Raw genomic sequence first — 18,059 nt, 5'->3', positions numbered from 1 at the left:
AAAGTTTATGAAAGTCAATGTGAATATTCTTGCTATTGTGTTCTTAACTCTTGCTTCCACAGGTCTCCTTCCCCGCTGTTCCCAACCTAAAACCCCATCCCCCGCTTGGCCATTCTTCAACTCTGTGCTATAATAGCTAGTAGAGTTTGGAGCTGCCAACAGGTGGACATATTGGGATCAGGCGCAAACCCTGAGGATCCGGTCTCCTTGACATTCTGTTGGTGAGTACCAAATTGACTAATGTGTACAGTACAATGCTCTGGAGTGACAGTAGCAGATGTTGTGTCATGCTACATGCAATGTTTGTGGACATGTGGAATGCAAGTCGAACAAACTGTGAGTGTACCAGGAATGGGTTGTATTTCACATGGTAATACATGGAAACAATGTAGGCCACAGTTTGTGGAACCTTGTCTGAACAGTATTCCGGGCCATACGCACCAAGTTCTTCATAACCATCACTATTAACTTAGGCCCATATTTCTACTTTGTTTGCTCTGCATTCGCATAATTTCTGGACGCAAAAGTAGCGCACACTTGCTACATTCAAATATATTTTGCTAATTTGCACAGTTGTTGCGTCAACAAATGAAGCAAATGCGACACAAAATAAATTACACATCTCGGCCTAAGTTTACTGTTTCTGTGTGTTTACATCTGGACAAATAATCATTCACATGGCCAAACCCAAATGGACCGTTATACTACCAAATTGCATTAGCACAAAACGGGGTCATCTCGTGGATTTTCAGAGTAGGCATTGAAATCCTATCATTGAGTAGCAGGGCCCAACAACATTTTTTGCTTGGGCGCAATTGCTGGGACTGAGCTAGTGCAGTTACCATCTGTGTCACTTTGGTGGCAACCCATTTTCTAAAGTGAAAGGGTCAGCATGGGATCCTGCTCTTTGTGAATGCATGGTCACAAACTATTTTTAAGCATGATTTTGTGCAAGGGACCACTGACTGCTTCCATGATACTATTTTAGTGAAGAAATAGGTTGTTATTTTACTTTTGGTACACCCCTGATGAAATATTGCAGCATTTCTACAAATGTTAACTTCTCAGTATGAAGGCAGTCACCAACATGGTGGTCTGCTGAGATCACCAGGCCAGCATTCCTGTGAGTGCCACCATTCCCAAGGTGTTTTCAAATAGAGACCTACCTAATCATGATTGCAGAAGTAGGACATTTGCTACCCCATTTTTTATTAGCGGACAGTGTAATTTTGGGTGTACTACCACTGATCACCCAACTTGGCAATTTTAAGTTGCCGATCCCTGGCAATGTCTGATTTACAATACCTGATATAGGTACAAAGGGCTCAGAGTAACACATTTCAGGTGCAATGTCTACACCTGTGCCCATGCATTCTGTCAACGATGATCAACTAAGACACCGTCAGCATACATCATTTTGCTGCTTTGAATCAGAAAAGTGGCCAATCCATGTTTAGCGTAACATTATCATCAAGTAACACACAGGATCCCTGCCATCATGTTGTCACAGGAGGCATATACGGCTTAGGGTACACTGGCAATGTGACATATGTAACCTACATACAACACTGGCACACCTATTATGGACCACTGAAAGCACAATAATTCCTGAAAGCAAATCAACCCACATGACCATCAAACAGTTACTCATTGTCCCTTGATGCACAAGTCACAATACCCGAGTCACTGGTATTGCAGTGCACCAGGAATGTGGCATTGCATGTGTCTCCCAATTACAAAAGATGAAATGGAGTACCCTCTGGAATGTATTAAGCACAAAACTGAGTAATCATGTTTGGCACCACATGATTGTTAGGGCCAGTGCATGTGTGCATATGTGTGTCTATCACTCACTGGAGTGACAGTGTCAATGCATGTTTGCAGTCGTATGTCTGTTGGTGTGTCTACATGCCTGATGTGCAGCTCTATCACATAAAATGTCACACACAGTGATTTGTTGGTCCAACATTTGTACAGTGTATAGGGAGTGAGCACATATCACCCTTCCATGTTTTACAGGTGGACAATCCCCCTACACAATAGGTGAAGTGGCTCGTTCGAGGACCCAGACGTATCTAGTAAGTGTCAATATGTTTGTCCTGTGTTGTGTTTGCAACTGTTGTGTGATTGAGTCCTGTGTGTTGGATTAATTGCAAGATATGATGAGCTGGCACGTGATCTGATTTGTGACTTGACTGGAGGTTGACATAGTGTTCCATGGAATTGTTAAACATTCACTGACAGAGAGTCATATATTGGGAGTCGACTGCTGTGCAATAAGCGTGGGCAGGTGAACAAGGTGATTTGTTGCCACATGTATGCCAAAAATTGATTTGGAGGTGGCCAGTGTCATAATTTAGTCAGCAAGTCATACCCTAATTCACACAGAACAGTGATGCATCAGTTTTACACAACAACTTGCCCATCCCTGTTAAGTAATGAACATGTAGGACTGTATGGGTGACTGTCCCGCAGCATCTAGCTCCACATGTTGTACTCCATTTACGTGGCACTTGAGTGAAATGTCATAGGCGTGCATGCAGGTCAAGGCCAGATGGGTGCTTGCATCAATGTGGTTGATTTAGGAAATGTGTCAGTGGGATCTGATGTTGATGGTTGTCCACAAATAGAAACATGAATGTAGATGTGATTGTCTATTGGTTGACTGAATCCTAGTTGGCAGGCCTCCTTACCTGTGGTGGACTGACTAAATCCATGTACAGCTGGACAAAGCTTTGTGGTTGTCCTTGATGGTTAAAAACATGTATTGCATGCCCATCCCCCCCAAGGTACAAGGTTAGGGGGAGAAATTATGTGTAGCTAGGTGTGATGGTCACTGTGTGGATGACAGACATGTAATTCAAGCATTTATGTGTGCCAAACTACAATGCCCCCTTATGATTACCAACTGCATATCACCCTGCCAGTTCCATATACAAATCACAGGTCTTGTGTGCCTTGAATTTGATCCAGAAGATAGGGATTAGTTGGCCTGGCACATGTTGAGTACTTGCAGCATTTGTTATGTGAAGAATAGCACTACAAATATGCACTGATCATTTAATTAAGTACACACCTTGTTGTGCATTAGTGTGCTGTTAGATAGTTGATGGGTAGGCTGCATTGGCATGTCATTCCTCAGGGACATTCTATCATTTGTACTGTGATTTGGACTGCATGTGCTATTTGTGAGGAAGTAGTAGATTATCATCTGTACATGTATCACACAATGATGTAACTAATGTTTGCCTGTCTCTATTTTTACAGCTGCCAAAGTGAATGCACAGGAAATCCGAGAATTTCAGAGACGGGCAGTACGGTACCGACACATCCTCACTGTGGAGGCTGGGTTCCCTATGATGGCTAGGCGGTATCGTCATAAGTGAGCAACAGGGGCATGGAGGGCATTTAGCCAAGGGAGGCCAGCATTGGCCACAACTGCCACCACCACCACAACAGCTCTAAGCACAATGAACACTGCATGACAGCCACTCCAGCTGGTCCCTCAGCCTCGTCAGCCCAAGGCCCAACAGCAGCACCTTCTGCACCTCCACTTCCAACCACGGCACCATCACCTGCTACATCAAGTGCTACTCAGACAACCACAGCTGCAGTATTGGACATGGAAGATTTCGGAAACCTACAATGTGACATGAAACGTATGTTGCGCCGCATGGACACTCTGCAGCAGGAGGTGACCAACAATAGCAGGAGACTACGAGGGATAAGGAAAATCCTGAGGAGGGCCAATCCTTGAACTTATTGATCCTCACCCCTAATTCCGTCCCCTCCCTTCTTTTTCCTCATACTTTTCTTTAGTGGGTTTAGGGGGCTTAGTGGTAGGTTAGAGTAGGCTGTTAGTTTAGTTAGGATAAGTGGGTTGGTGGGTGGGGGGAGTTATATTATTACATGTTTGTTTGTTGGATGATGTTTGGGTTTATGTGTATTATAAAAGATTTTTTTTTTTTTAAATATATTTTTTTAGGATTAGTTAGTATGTGCTTAGGTTAGTATATGTTGTTCTACATGTGTCCCGTCATATAAGGAGGTGGGAGTTGATGGTTAGAGTGTTTAGTTACATGTGGTAAGTACGTTTAGCTTAGGGTAGTTAGGGCAAGTTGTGGGTAATGTATAGTAAGGATAGGTTAAGTTAGTTTAAGTGTTTGCCATAGTTTAAGTTTACTTTCATACATATATAATAAAGTTTGATGTACTCCTTTATAGTATGTGTCATATGCTTGGGGATCAGGGCCTTTGCATGAGTGTACAGTGTCAAATCTGTGTTTGCCTGTGTGTTCCATCCTGCATCCACATCCCATTCTTGACATGGTTACTCCCACTTCCAAATGAGCTGTCACATTGGCAGCTACAACAAAGCTACTCCTCTATGCATCTGCCATCCATTGCACCCACCACTCAAGGTAACTATGGTTCCCAGTGTGTTGTAAAGGTTGGTGTGATTTTCAAACCGTCATCGTTTGAGTCCTGTGTTGGAATCTTGGGCACTGTGGGACATCTGCCTGCAGCCTGATGTTCATGTGATCTCTGATAAACGGAGTGGTGTCATAATCTTATGAAGTTCAGTAAACATAAATCACACCTATGATTTATTACATTGTACTCCCAGGTTACGTTATTGTCCATACACTCGTACACATCCATTCCTGCTGTATGGTGTGGGATTAAAGTTTAGAGTCATATGTCACATACATAATGAATGTCTCGTAGGGAATATGGGCCACATTGAGTTTAATCTTGTAGATACTATGCACCTGACATATACATTTCTACACAGCATCATACTGTTTGTGATGCTTTAACTTCAGAAATAAGCCAAAGGCAGCACAGATGATGATAAAATACAGACCTTTGTGCATAGATATCAGCCCACATTCTTTCTAAACTATTGCATTGAAATTCTGTGGCCATTGCCATGTTACATGCTTCACAAATCTCCTACACAGTTGATGTGTCACATTACACAGAGACAAAGTGGTTGTGTAGGTGCTGTTTATTTTAAAGTGCTGTAGTGCAATATTTGTATAGTCCAGGATTGTAAGTCTATTAGTGTGACGCCTTCTATTGTGACGCAACACAAGTGCAATGGTGAGGGACATGTCATTGGACATGCTGTGATGGAGTGTCATTCAGTGCAGAGGAACATGAATTGCCAATTAGGTAGTGAGTGACAATTGCAGTCCATAGTGGTAAGGTAAACAGTGTGCTGGAGAACAGTGCATGTTACCAACTGTCGCAAGACTGGCATGTTCACAAGCACAGGACATAGGAAAATCGGTGCCCATGTGGCATGGGCTGGTGCTACCGGGTACTCCTACAGCTGAAGGTGATCTGTTCCACGTCTTCATCTTCTGATGTGGGTGTCATCTCCTCTGCCCTTTGTGGTGGTGGGTTTGAGGGGGCAACACACACTTCAGTGTTTGAAGATGTGGACTCTGAATTCCCAGTAGCTGCCAACTGTGGGGCTATTAAGGGCATTACTGCAGCAAGGATGAGCTGCTGGTTATTGAGTATAGCAGCTACATCGCTGTGGAAGGCAGCCAGGTCGGCCCTGAGGGGGTCATGACTGCAGTCGTGCACACAGTGAAATGTTTGGGATGCCAGGTGTTGTGGCAACTCCCTAACTGCTGTGGTGAAATCCCTCACACACTGTTGTAGTCCTTGCAGTAGGGATTGTTGGACTTGCATGGCTGCTGACTGTTCTGCAGATGACATCATGCACATGCTCATCCCTCAAGGCTGGCTGCCATATTTTGCATCCCCACCCACACCTCCTTGGCCAGCTCCCATTGTACCCCCACTACTGTCCTCTCAAAGGTGGTACCAGTGTCATCAGAGTCCTCAGCTGTGATGGAGCTGGCAGGTCGCACTATTGGGGTGGTGGGTGGGTCCTCTGTGATGTCTGCTACATCTGTGCTCCTCCTTGTGACCAAAGGTGGGATCTGGAAGGTTCCAAAGACATCTTGAGGGTTTGCTGGCTAATGGTTGTCAGCTCGTCATCCATGTCATCAAGATAGTCGAGGACAGGCATATCCACAGGAGAGCCATCGTCCTCTGCAATGAGATATTGTACAATTAGTGTGTCTGTGTTGTGGCAGTTGTAATGTGACATCACTGACTTCCTATCAGTGGAACATTGTAATCGTAGTTCCTGTTTATTGTTCCTGTCATTAATATTAGCATTCTTACAGGCCTATGCCCCACCTACATGTCACATGTAGTGTGGGCAGTTTGGGGAATTGTCTGCGTCACATCCTCTAGGTGTAGGTTCAGTCCAAATTGTGTGTTGCCACCTTCTTGTCCTACTCAACCCTCCCTCTACTTCCATTAGCATTGTGAGGCCTTGCAATGACTGTGGGTGTTCGGATGCCACTTGCACCACACATAACAATATAGGACTGACCCAGTCTCTGATATTTCACATACACCTATACGTTTCTGAGACCTAGCACATACCATGCATTGCATTGGCAGGACACGATACAGGTGTCAGCATTGGTAGTGTGGACTGCTGATGTTGGGGAATGTGTGCTACATTGGATTGCACTCATGGGCCTGGCAGTGTTCCATTTCCTCTTATGATTGTGCGGGTGTGTTTCACTAGCCAGACACATATGTCCTCCCCTTTAATGCTGTTGTCTTAGTAGTATGACAGTTGAGATGTTGCAAGGTGGCATTGCAGCTATTGTAACACAGGCATGGGATAGACCCTGGAATGGGCAGCATGGGTATAACATTACTGCTGTTTACTTCATAATGTAAGTAACAATACATGATGTTTATTGCCCCTATCGACATGAGCATTTGATAGGATTTACACTTTGTTAGGAATTGAAGGGGATTGATCACGTTGCCATCCTGAACCCTCTATTTTTGGGTGTGTTTGTTCCATGGGCACCTAACTGCCATTTGCTACTTGACCAGAACACACAGCACAGGTGGTAGTGGCAACTGTTGTCAATGGAAAATGCCACTTGCTGAAATGGCCTGAGACTGGACATTGTCCCCTAGTTCACGTTGTGACAACACCAGCTGTCCTGTGACAGCAGCCGAGTTTTACATTCTAACCTACCCTCCTGGACTGGCTTTGCCTTTCCAACAGCCTTGGCATGGCAGAGTACCCCCATGCAAAGGTTGTTGGTGTTGTGTTGTGCTGTGCCCCTGGTTTCCCCTGCACAGCCCATGCACCCATGCTGTGCCCCTTTGCCCTTTCCACTGCCTGATTTCCATGGCTGACATGCATTGTGTAGTAGGTATGTACCTCCCCCTGCTTGCAGTTAACATTTAGGCATTTTTGTCCCCCATGCAACTTACCCTGCATATGTGTTGTTTCCTGGTAGTCTGCGCTGTTCTGTCCTGCGATTCCTGTGATGATCTCCTCTGGGATGACGGCTGCACCATCTCCTCCATCTCGTCCAGGGCCTCCTGCGGTGCTGGACTCCCACCTCCAATCTGCAGTGCTGCCTTCCTGTTGCTTGCCATTTTTTCCTTCGTCCTGCACCTGCAGTCATGCCAGCGTTTCTTGCACTCCGTGACCGTTCTCCGGACCTCTGCCACACTGTTGATCTTGTTGACAACTTTTTGCCAAATTGCCTCTCTCCTCCCAATTGGCAATTTTGAGGTGATGAAAAGTTGATGCTTGTGCTCCGTCACCTCTCTGACCAGTATTTCGTGCTCCTCTACACTGAAACAACACTTCCTTTTCTTCTTCTCCCTCTCCTGGGTCTTGTCTGTGTCCTACTGGCTGGTTCCTGGTTGATTGGGGTCTCCCTGGGGTCTCTCCTGGCTTCTGGGGTCCATTTTGGGGCTCCATAGAACTGTTTGGTGCGTTTGCGCTGCTTTTTTACGCTAATGCGGTGGAAAATGGTGCATATCCGGTTTGTGATGACGCAGCGCAATGGTTAGAGTAAAAAAAAATTACTCTAATCCATGATTTGCGCCACCGCGCGTCAAAGTATAAATTTGACGCACAGGAGGTGCAAAGAAATGGCGTTAACCTGCATTAAAGTTTTTGACGCAAAACTGCATTCGTGCAGTTTTGCGTCAAAAAGTAGAAATATGAGCCTATATCTCCAAATACAAATATTTTGCTCTTTCTGGCTAACCATCATCGTACCATTTCACAGATTTTGAAAGCATTTGTAGAGTTCTGGAAATACTCTATTCAATATCAATAACGATAAATCAACCATTTTTCCAGTGCAGCAATGGAGGTGGGACGAGGGAGTGACCTAAATATCAACATGGAGGGCAGCAGATTCTGCAATTTAGGGAATATTGCCAAGGACCGGTCAGAGTACTACAAATGTAATTTAGCTCCACCACTCCAACAATCAAATAATGACACCACACACTAGAAAACTCTTTTACTAACACTGGTATCAGGGCTTCATTACTTAAATTGATCTTGCTGTCCAAGCTCCTGAACATTATGCAAACCCTCCCCCTCTTTTTAATCCCAGAGACCTTCTGCCAGCACACTGAAACCACTCTGCTAACATTACTGCGTGAATTCAAAACCTATTGCTTAACCCCCAAGCTTTACTGATCAAAATATTGTGGGTGGAAAGCCTTACCAAATCTTGAAAGGTACTATTTAATGATCCACTTAATAGCTTTGTATGGCTGGGCATAGTCCTCATAGGATGAGCAATCGATTAGAGCACACAGATTATTTTTGGGCTCCAGGACGAACATGTGTTACATATGGTGGGAAAATACTAGGCAGTCAATCAATCACATTCAAGGACTGCAGAGATAACTGCCTGGTTCAGCACATTCAACGTGAATGGCTGGAATAACAAACTGGCAAAATAAATCCTGTTCTGGGCTGCTTAGAGGTGGACTAAATTAAAGGCTAAAAAATGTGGGGCCCAACCACACTCAGGAGAATTGGTATAAACTGCTCTGTGAGAGTACAAAAATCCACATACAGGAGGAGGGACCCCAAAAAATGTGGAAAAATATGTGGAACACGGAGAAATAGCTTAGGGTTCATGTAGAGTTGCTTTTCATGGATATTGCTCTCTGATTTACTATAGAAACAACAGTGAATGTCTTTTGAAGATGCTGTATGAAACTCTTTGTATATGTACCTAGACAGCCGTTAGTACGAGAACATGTAATGACAAAAAGCAGATAGATGTATAATTATTTTCCTTTTTTAAATGCTGTAAACAATTGTGAGCCTTTTCTGAAAAGCGTCAATTCCTCATTTAAAGAAAATAAAAAGTTTTCTAACAAAGACACACATTATGGAGAAAATGTGAGTGTATCGCAGATCACGCTGAGAAAGGAAGCCAAGTTCACAGAAGAAAAACAATTGAAAGCAGAGCAGTGAATCTGCTCAGGTTTCGCACCATGAACTCTTCCTTTTCAAAACGGAAGAAAACTCAGACACTTCTCGAGCAGTTTGCCCCTGTGTATCAGATGCAGATGGGCTGATTGCAGACAGGAAAGGTATACCTAATGCAGTCTCACCTACACCATTTGTTCATAGACTTTACCACACAGCTTTCCTCTATTGATTAAGGTCCATGAACCTGTTGGAGTGTGACCTTTAAAATCAATATTAACATGAAAAGCTTGCAATATAATGTATAATGAAGCTGCATAGAAAATCTGTTAATGTAGAAAATAATACACACGTTTGAAATGTGCCCACGGACCAATTAAACTTATTAATGATGAATTAATGATGCACAAATGTATTGATTTGTATTAGCATATTATTATTAAGAGTTATGTATTTGGTTTTGCTAAATTAATCACTAGGCCTTATTTAAGCGAGGGTCTGGGCCTAGCTGCCTGTTCTCATATTAAACTGTCTTTTTCTAACGTGCAATGTGCTGTTCTCCTGAAGGACACGAAGCTGTACTTTTCCAGAAGCTAGAGATGTGTGTGTAGCCGTAGTAAATTCTTTCTCATGGGACCCGACTTGCTCAAGGAGACATTCTTGCCGAATGCAACAGTGTAATTCATAACAGGTGCAAGGCTGCCTAGACTAGGAGAAGACAATGGGACTACTGACTGGAGCGTAAAGTGTAACTTTTCTTACCTGACATTCCACCCGATGAAGACGTCAATTACAGGAGCCAATCAACTGCATGAGAACTGTGTTTTGTGGAAAATTTTAGTAAGGTGTGGAGAATTATTGGACAGAGATAATAATGCACGAAAATTGATCCAATAGGGAATTAAGGGCTAGTTCGACTGTTTTGATATAACCGCATGACCAGAGGAGAAATCAGCCATTCCTGGACATTCACTTGAAGCTGTACTTTGCCATTTTGAGACTTTGTCGTTTATCCTTCTAATACTTTAAACCATCCTCTGTTCGTTCTTACCTGGTACTTACTTCTCCTCCTTATGAGGGAAGAGCCTTACTCTTAGATATGCCATACTGAGACTTGCCTTGTCCTATCCTTGTTGATGGTGAATCGACTGATGTCCTGAGGACGAAGACTGAGGCTGTTTGTTGACTCGTTGGAGGGGTAACTATCTGATGAAAATTGTAATTGTCTGTTTGCCTTTTCTTTCTAGGTACCAACTGCTCTTTTGATAGAGGCCATAGCTAGATGTTTTCCAAATTTGTACTTGCTAAATTGTTTTGCATGAAGCCCAACATGCCAATGCTAATTCGGGGTTAGTTAAGGTGTTCACCCAAATCTGACGCAAATAGACAAATGACTGAGTTCTTGCTTTGTTGAACCTTGTACTCTGAGATTCTGCTAAACTGCTTCTTATTAGTGATGTATTAATGCTTAATGAATATTCTCTATGCGTTGATCAACTGTGTTCAAATTTTAAATCTGAAGAATTACTAATGGAATTGATTGCTAATGGAATTAACAGAAATGACTTTAGATAGTAACTAATAGGGAATAAAAATCCTAGCACCTAAATTACATTTGTGTGGTTATTCCTGGTTGAAAGGTCATTTATTGAATGATATCGACTAACTTGTTGATTAGGTATTGCATATATTGATTGGGTTATTGAAATATTGATTTTGTGATGCTGGAAAGATATCTCATACTGGGAAGTCTCCGAACGTTGTCAAAAGGTTCATCGGCCTAGGCGTGTCTCCTTGTAAATTTACTTATCAAAGTGCTGACGCGCCATCAAACCTTAACACACACTCACATCATGCTCACTGGCTTCACTTTGTTGAGCCCCTATCTTGGTAGCGGTTTCACCTCTCATATTCCCAGACATCCTATATTATCACAGTCTTTACCTTGATTCATTTCCCCGTGTTCTTGGGCCTGGGCTCCTATTTCTTAACTGGTGCCTCCTTTACTTACACCAGGTTCATTCAGAGGATCAGGGAACACTGTGCATTGGGTCAGTTTAGTATCTAATCCAGCTCCACTTGTCCTATCACTCTGAACTTCAGTAAACTCAGCGACAAGCATTGTGGGGCTATGATTTTGTGATATCCAGCTGCTTCGTAACAGGAGAACGAAACAGATACTGACACATACTGAAGTGACATGTATAGTATATGAAATGCAAGCATTGTTTTTCTGTGTACTGCAGTCCCACTGGTACTACCTTGAAATAGTGCATAGCCATTCGTTTCCAGTCGATCTAGTCAGGTATTTATTACCTCGACCGCTTTAGATTTATGATTAATTATGAGATGCAGAAACAACTGCTTCTTGGCATCATCTGTAGCAAGGAGATTTGGATGACTTTGTCCACTTCCTGACTCCAGCTGCAGGAAAAGAAGCAAATAAGTGAGGCGCACTGGGGACCATCCCTACTGCTGTACCCCCACAGAGCAGTTTAAATTGCAAGTGTTTTGCTCCATAGGGGGCCTAAAGGAGGAAGAATGGTCACTATGTGCCGTGCACAGATTATGCATGATTCGCAAGCAGGTAGATTTTATATTTAGGGGGATTCGTTAATATATGCATTAGCAAATTGATCAGTATGGGCTGCCACAGAAAGCACTTTTCGTGGTGTAAGGGTACCAAAAGGTACCGAAGACCGAAATAAATGAGAGAAGCATGAGAATGACAACTTAGAAAAGACAAATCAAGTGGTGAAACAAGTAATACAAGGGCTGAGACGAATAAACCATTGAGTGACACAGATAAAATAAGTTGGGGATGGTAAATGAGTTCACACAACAGGTAACTGAAGGACTGAAATGGGTAAATGGAGCAGTGGGAAAAAGTAAAGACTGCAATAGGAAATTGGTCTAATTTGCATATAATATAAGTAATGAAGGAAAGTAAAGACAAATGAGGGAATACCTCCACACCCCAAAAATAAAACCATACTCACACAAGTATACCTGATACCAAAAGTGGAGTAAAGGATTTTGTAAAGTTCACTATGCACTTGTAGAAAAGCATCTCAACTGGCTTGTTTTACCTGGACTAGTACCTGGCAATTTTCTGAAGAGTCCTATGTCCTGGCAAAACCCTCCTTCATTCTGATCACACATTCATTACACACACCATTAATGCGCCATAAATATCTTACTTAAAGAGGATGCACAGCACTCTAGAATACCACACACCTTCCTTCTGATAGAAGCATTACACACAAAGCAACACACCTAGGTGGCACACACCTTAATTTACAGATAAAGATCAAAGTCCCTCACTCATCCAAAAACACTTACATAATACAATCCTTCACTTCGAGATGATGCTTATACATAAACACACGCACAGCGGTTTCAGCGCACTACAATATCATATTTTATTCCAATTTTATGTCCTGAATTTTTGGTGAACCACTTAGGAGTGTGTCTTTTAAAAGCAATATAAATACGAAAAGCTTGCAATATATTGTATGATGAAGCCGCATAGAAAATGTGTTAACATAGAAAATAATGCACGCGTTTGAAATGTGCCCACGGGGAGTGGCTAACAATGTATTCGAAGACTAATGAAAAGGCTTATTAATTCTGAATTATTATGCAATAATGTTTTGAATTTGTATTAGTATATCATAATTAGTGTTATGTGTTAAGAGTTTGCTTTATTAAAACAAAGGGCTTTAGCTTAGCCGGAGCTTGGGCCTAGCTGCCTGGCCTCATTTTAAACTGTATTCTCTAACGTATAGTGTGCTGTTTTCCTGAAGGACACGAAGCTGTACTTTTCCAAGAGTTATGTGTGTGTAGCCGTAGTAAATTCTTTCTCATGAGAACCGGCTTGCTCAAGGCGATGTTCTTGCTAGCTGCAACAGTGTAATTCGTAAAAAGGTGCAAGGTTATCCATACTAGGAGAAGACAATGAAGACACTGACTGGAGTGCAAAGTGTAACATTTCCTACCTGACATTCTAACTGTTGAAAACGTCAATAACATGGACCAATCCGTGACATGGGAACTGTGAACTGTGGAAAATTCTAGCAAGGTGCTTACCAAATTATTGGACAGAGATAACGATGCACCAAACTTCATCCAATGAGGAATTAGGCAATAGTTTGACAGTTTTGACTTAATGTCTCTGCGCAAGGAGAAATCAGGTCATTCCATTTTCCACTTTTTGAGCTACTGATCCACTTCTTCGAACTAATATTCTTTCAGCGTTTGCTCTGATACTTTTAACCATACTCTATCCCATTCTTGCCCGATGCTAATTTCTCCTCTATCTGAGGGAAGTAATGTTCCTTAGCTATGCTATCTTGAGACTTTGCCCCGTCCTATCTTTGCTGATGCTGATGAACTGATGTCCTGTGGATGAAGACTGACGCTGCTTGCTGATCTGTTGGATTGGTAACTATCTGATACAAATTGTGATTGTCTGTTTGCCTTTTCTTTCTAAGTACCAACTGCTATTTTGATAGAGGCCTTAGTATAGATGTTTTCTAAATTCATGTTCACTAAAATGTTTTGCATGAAGCCCAACATGCTAATGCTACTTTGAGGTTAGTTAAGGTGTTCACTAATCTTATGAAAATAGACAAATGACTGTGTTCTTGCTTTGTTGAATCATGTACTAATAAGACTCTGCTAAGTTGATTCATATTAATGATGGCCTGAATATTGAATGAATATATTCTATGCATTGATTAAATGTGATCTGATTGCTAATTAGTAGTGCTTCTGATATGGTTTATTGATATTGAGATTAACAGACATGATATTAGATTGTTACTAATAGGGAAATAAATATCCTAACACTTTACTAAACTGGTGTGGTCATTCATGACTGAAAGGTCAGGGTGTGTTCAATTATTGATTCTTATTGATTGATTATTGATTATTGATTGAAAATATTGATTGCAATATTGATTTGTTGATTGATTATGTCAAGAAAATATTTTGTACTGGGAAGTCCCCAAACGTGGTCCAAAGGTTTGTCAACCTAAACGTGTTTCCTTGTAAGTTTACTTATTAAGGCTCTGATACGCTAACAGAGACGAGATGGAGAATTTGTAAGCAAGTGCCTGTTGTGTCTCAGACACAGCTGAACCGATGTCAGACCGAATAATCATAACAAATTGTTCTCACCATTTCTAACCTTTCATTTTCATTATTCCCACAGCATTCCTTTGCAGGCTAGGCCTCTGTTTAACACAGTTTCACTGGCCCTGTCACCCTATGCTGCATTCTCATCCTATGTTTTTCATCTGTCCAGTCAGGGATTACTGTCCCATGTTTGAGTTTCACTTCAATGATGATTGATATCTGTTCCAAGCTGATTTATAGCGTTCTCACTGACCAAAGATGTTTGTGTGATGCGTCCTGGAATCTGCAGCTGTGAAAAGAAAGAAGCTAAGTAGTGAAGCTCCAGCAGTTTACAGGTTCAAAACTTTACAATAACAGGGGTGTGGCCAAAACAATAGCAGAGGGGACCTGATCCCCGCTAGCTTATCTCAGCCTGCACATTAATCCTGAATTAATCATAAACCAGAAAATGTATCAATGCAAGCAAACCCCAGGGAAGCCTCCATAATACAAGAAGGTCCCAAAGAAGTAGAAAAACAAGCAGAACTGAGCCCTAAGTTGAGTGTATTGTGAAGTGACCCTGATCGGGCCTGCTCTCCACCGAGTCCCACCGATGAGGGAGAAGGTTAAGCACCTCGACGGGAAGCCTGCAGCCGCTCTCAGTTGCCATAATGCTTAATAGCTCACAGTACAATTGCTCACTTACTGAGGATTATTGAAGATGGTAGTGCGTCGGCCCTTAATAAGTATACTTACTAGGGGACGCCAATAGGTTGATGAACCTTTTGACTCCCAATTAAGACGTTCTTACCATAGCTTCAGTATATAATCAATAATCAATACACAATAATAAACAATCATTAGCAATCAATAAAATCAATAATTAATGGAGTCAGTAAATGTCACTCACAATGACCTTTCAGCCATGAATAACCACACCTTTGATAAAAGTTTAGTAAGTTTATTTCCCTATATTAACAATGATAAGGTCCTGTAGAATAATCTCAAAATCAAATGAAACACATATAAAAACAACACTGGTTGTCCAAAGAGGCGGAAGAAACACAATCTAATCAAAACTTGAACCACAACACATTTTAGAGCTACTGCAAATCAATAGCAGAGTCAGTTGCGATAAAGATATAACATACATGGAATTCAGCAAGGTAATTCATCAATCATTAGTCCCTGTAATAATCAGTCAATCGTGAGGGCACTTAACTAACGTCAGATTAACATCAGCATGTTGGACTTCATGCAAAACAATTTAGAAACACAAATTTGGAAAAAATCTAACTAAGGATCTGTCAAAACAGCGCATTTGATACCTAGAAAGAAAAAGCATAAAATGTATATCATTCACGTTTCATCATTTCTACCTATCTACGGTATGGGTCAGCAAAGCAGAATCAGTCTTCGTCATCAGTTGATCAGCAAAACATCAGGCACTCAGTCAGAGAATATGAGCCCAATATCGGTATGAATCTCGAATCTCTCCTAAAGTCTCTTCTTCTCTCGAATTCTGAATAAGTCTAAGGTCTTTTTCCCCTGCGGCGCTCTTATATCAAAGTCACCTAAACTGTCCCCTAATTCCCTCTTGATCAGTTAATCGTACATTCATACTTTACCCAATAATATTTCTATACAAAATCTATGAATTCTAAAATTTCACTCTTCATATGCAGTTGATTGGTCCACTTTACGATGTTCTCATCATCCGGCTTGTCAGGTAACAATCTTGTTGCATCTCCGGCTCCAGTCAGTATCTTCATTGTTCTCGTCCTGGGAAAGTACGTCTCACACACATTACACATAAGTTGTTACCCTAGCGGGAACATCATCTCCTTACAGTTGGTTCTCACAAAAAGCTTCTGTTAAGCACTTTTAACAAGACAATGGACATTTCACAGTTTAATTCACTTGGTCAGCATTGTTATTAACCGCTAGGAAATACAGCTTCTGCATGAGGCCTGCCAAAATAGGCCAAGACACTCGCTAAGTTGAAGGCCTACAATTAATAAAGCTAAAGCATACTTCAAAACCCTTAATATGACATATTGCTGCATTAATCTAGTACATTTTCGATATTTCATAAGTATTAATCATTATTTAGTACATTTCGTGAATGCTGGTGGCCATTCTTCGAGGTCACATTTTCAAATGCGTGCATTACTTTTCTACGTTATTCATTTTCTACATAAACTCATTATTCAGAATACATAAACACTCATTAATAAACTTTATTAAAGACACCTGCGCTAGCAAAAACACAGAGATTAACTGCCCAGAACATTTCATGACAGCAACTACCATAGTTGAACTACATGCGTCGTCAGAAACATCACAAAATAAACAACCACAAAGTAATGCTCATCATTTCACAAGCTACACCAACGATTTTTTTTTAAACCTTACTTAAGTTACCTGTGTGATGTGTGTAGATTTAGATCAGTTGGTTCAGTTCTGATCTAGATTCTCCAAAATGCCTGTGCTGAGGCCTATATCTCCTCATCACTCGTGGTGTGCTGGTGCTGCACCAAATGACAAAAAAAGGACACCAGGAGAGAAAGTTTCCTCCTCCCCAACTCTCATCACGTGCACTGTGCATGTTGTTGATAGCACTCAATTCCAGGCCGCTGGCAATACCGCTGCATCTCAGTCAACCAATCCTGACACTGCTCCTGTTGTTGCTGCAGCGCCAGGATTGGCTGGGGCAGGGGACCTCAACGCTCATTTCTGAGACCGGGAGCTGCGCCTTCTGAGTCACCCCAGCTCACTAATGTGCGCTATATAGCCTATGTTGCTGAGACCTAGTCTGCATGTCGGGTTGGTGGGAGGAAGGCTGCTTCCAACCCGACATGCACACTTAGGTGCAGTGGTGGGAATCTTTCTCACAGACTGACTGGCGACATTGTTGCTATTGCAACACTAACCCCACCCCCTCAGGTGTGCCTGGTTTCCTCAGGAGCCCTCCGCGCTCAAATAAAAAAACTCACTCATGGGAGTTACATCCTCACAGCAGCATGATGCTGCTGCACTTTTTAAAATATATTAAAATTTTACTTTATGCTATTATTATTAGGGGGGACAGGGAGGCCAAAACAATCAGTGGGGTGACACCGCAACGCTCTAACAGAGGCACTGCCCCTGAGAGTAACACGTTGACAACCACGTTTTGCTTAAATAGCTTGTCTCTTCAACCCCTGGTATAAGTCATCGCTGCAAAACTTGCAAAACAGCATATGGCACTGAAACACCTGGGGTGTGGGCAGCTGGAGCAATCGAAAGCTTGATTATTACCACACACCACACCACACATTACACATTACACATCACACACCACACATTACCACACACCACACCACACATTACTGCGCCACACATCACCAGCTCAAATAAGGCTAGAATTTTAATTATGTAGAGAAGACCTGGCCAGCCTGGATGCGCATGTTAAAATGTGCCATGAAATGAAACAAGCGCTGGAAGCATCACTAAATAACATCCAGTGGAAAGCTTATCCTATGCAGGCAATACCTAAGGAAATGAATACATGAAATTAGTCATGCAGAGGTTGTAGATCGAACCGCTGTCTCTTAGCCAGGCGGATTTCAACAAGGCAGTGAACACA

This window comes from Pleurodeles waltl, chromosome 4_2, assembly GCF_031143425.1.
Source record: "Pleurodeles waltl isolate 20211129_DDA chromosome 4_2, aPleWal1.hap1.20221129, whole genome shotgun sequence".
Taxonomy (NCBI): Eukaryota; Metazoa; Chordata; class Amphibia; order Caudata; family Salamandridae; genus Pleurodeles; species Pleurodeles waltl.
The sequence above is the reverse complement of the archived record's forward strand: the minus strand, read 5'-3'. Positions refer to the sequence as shown.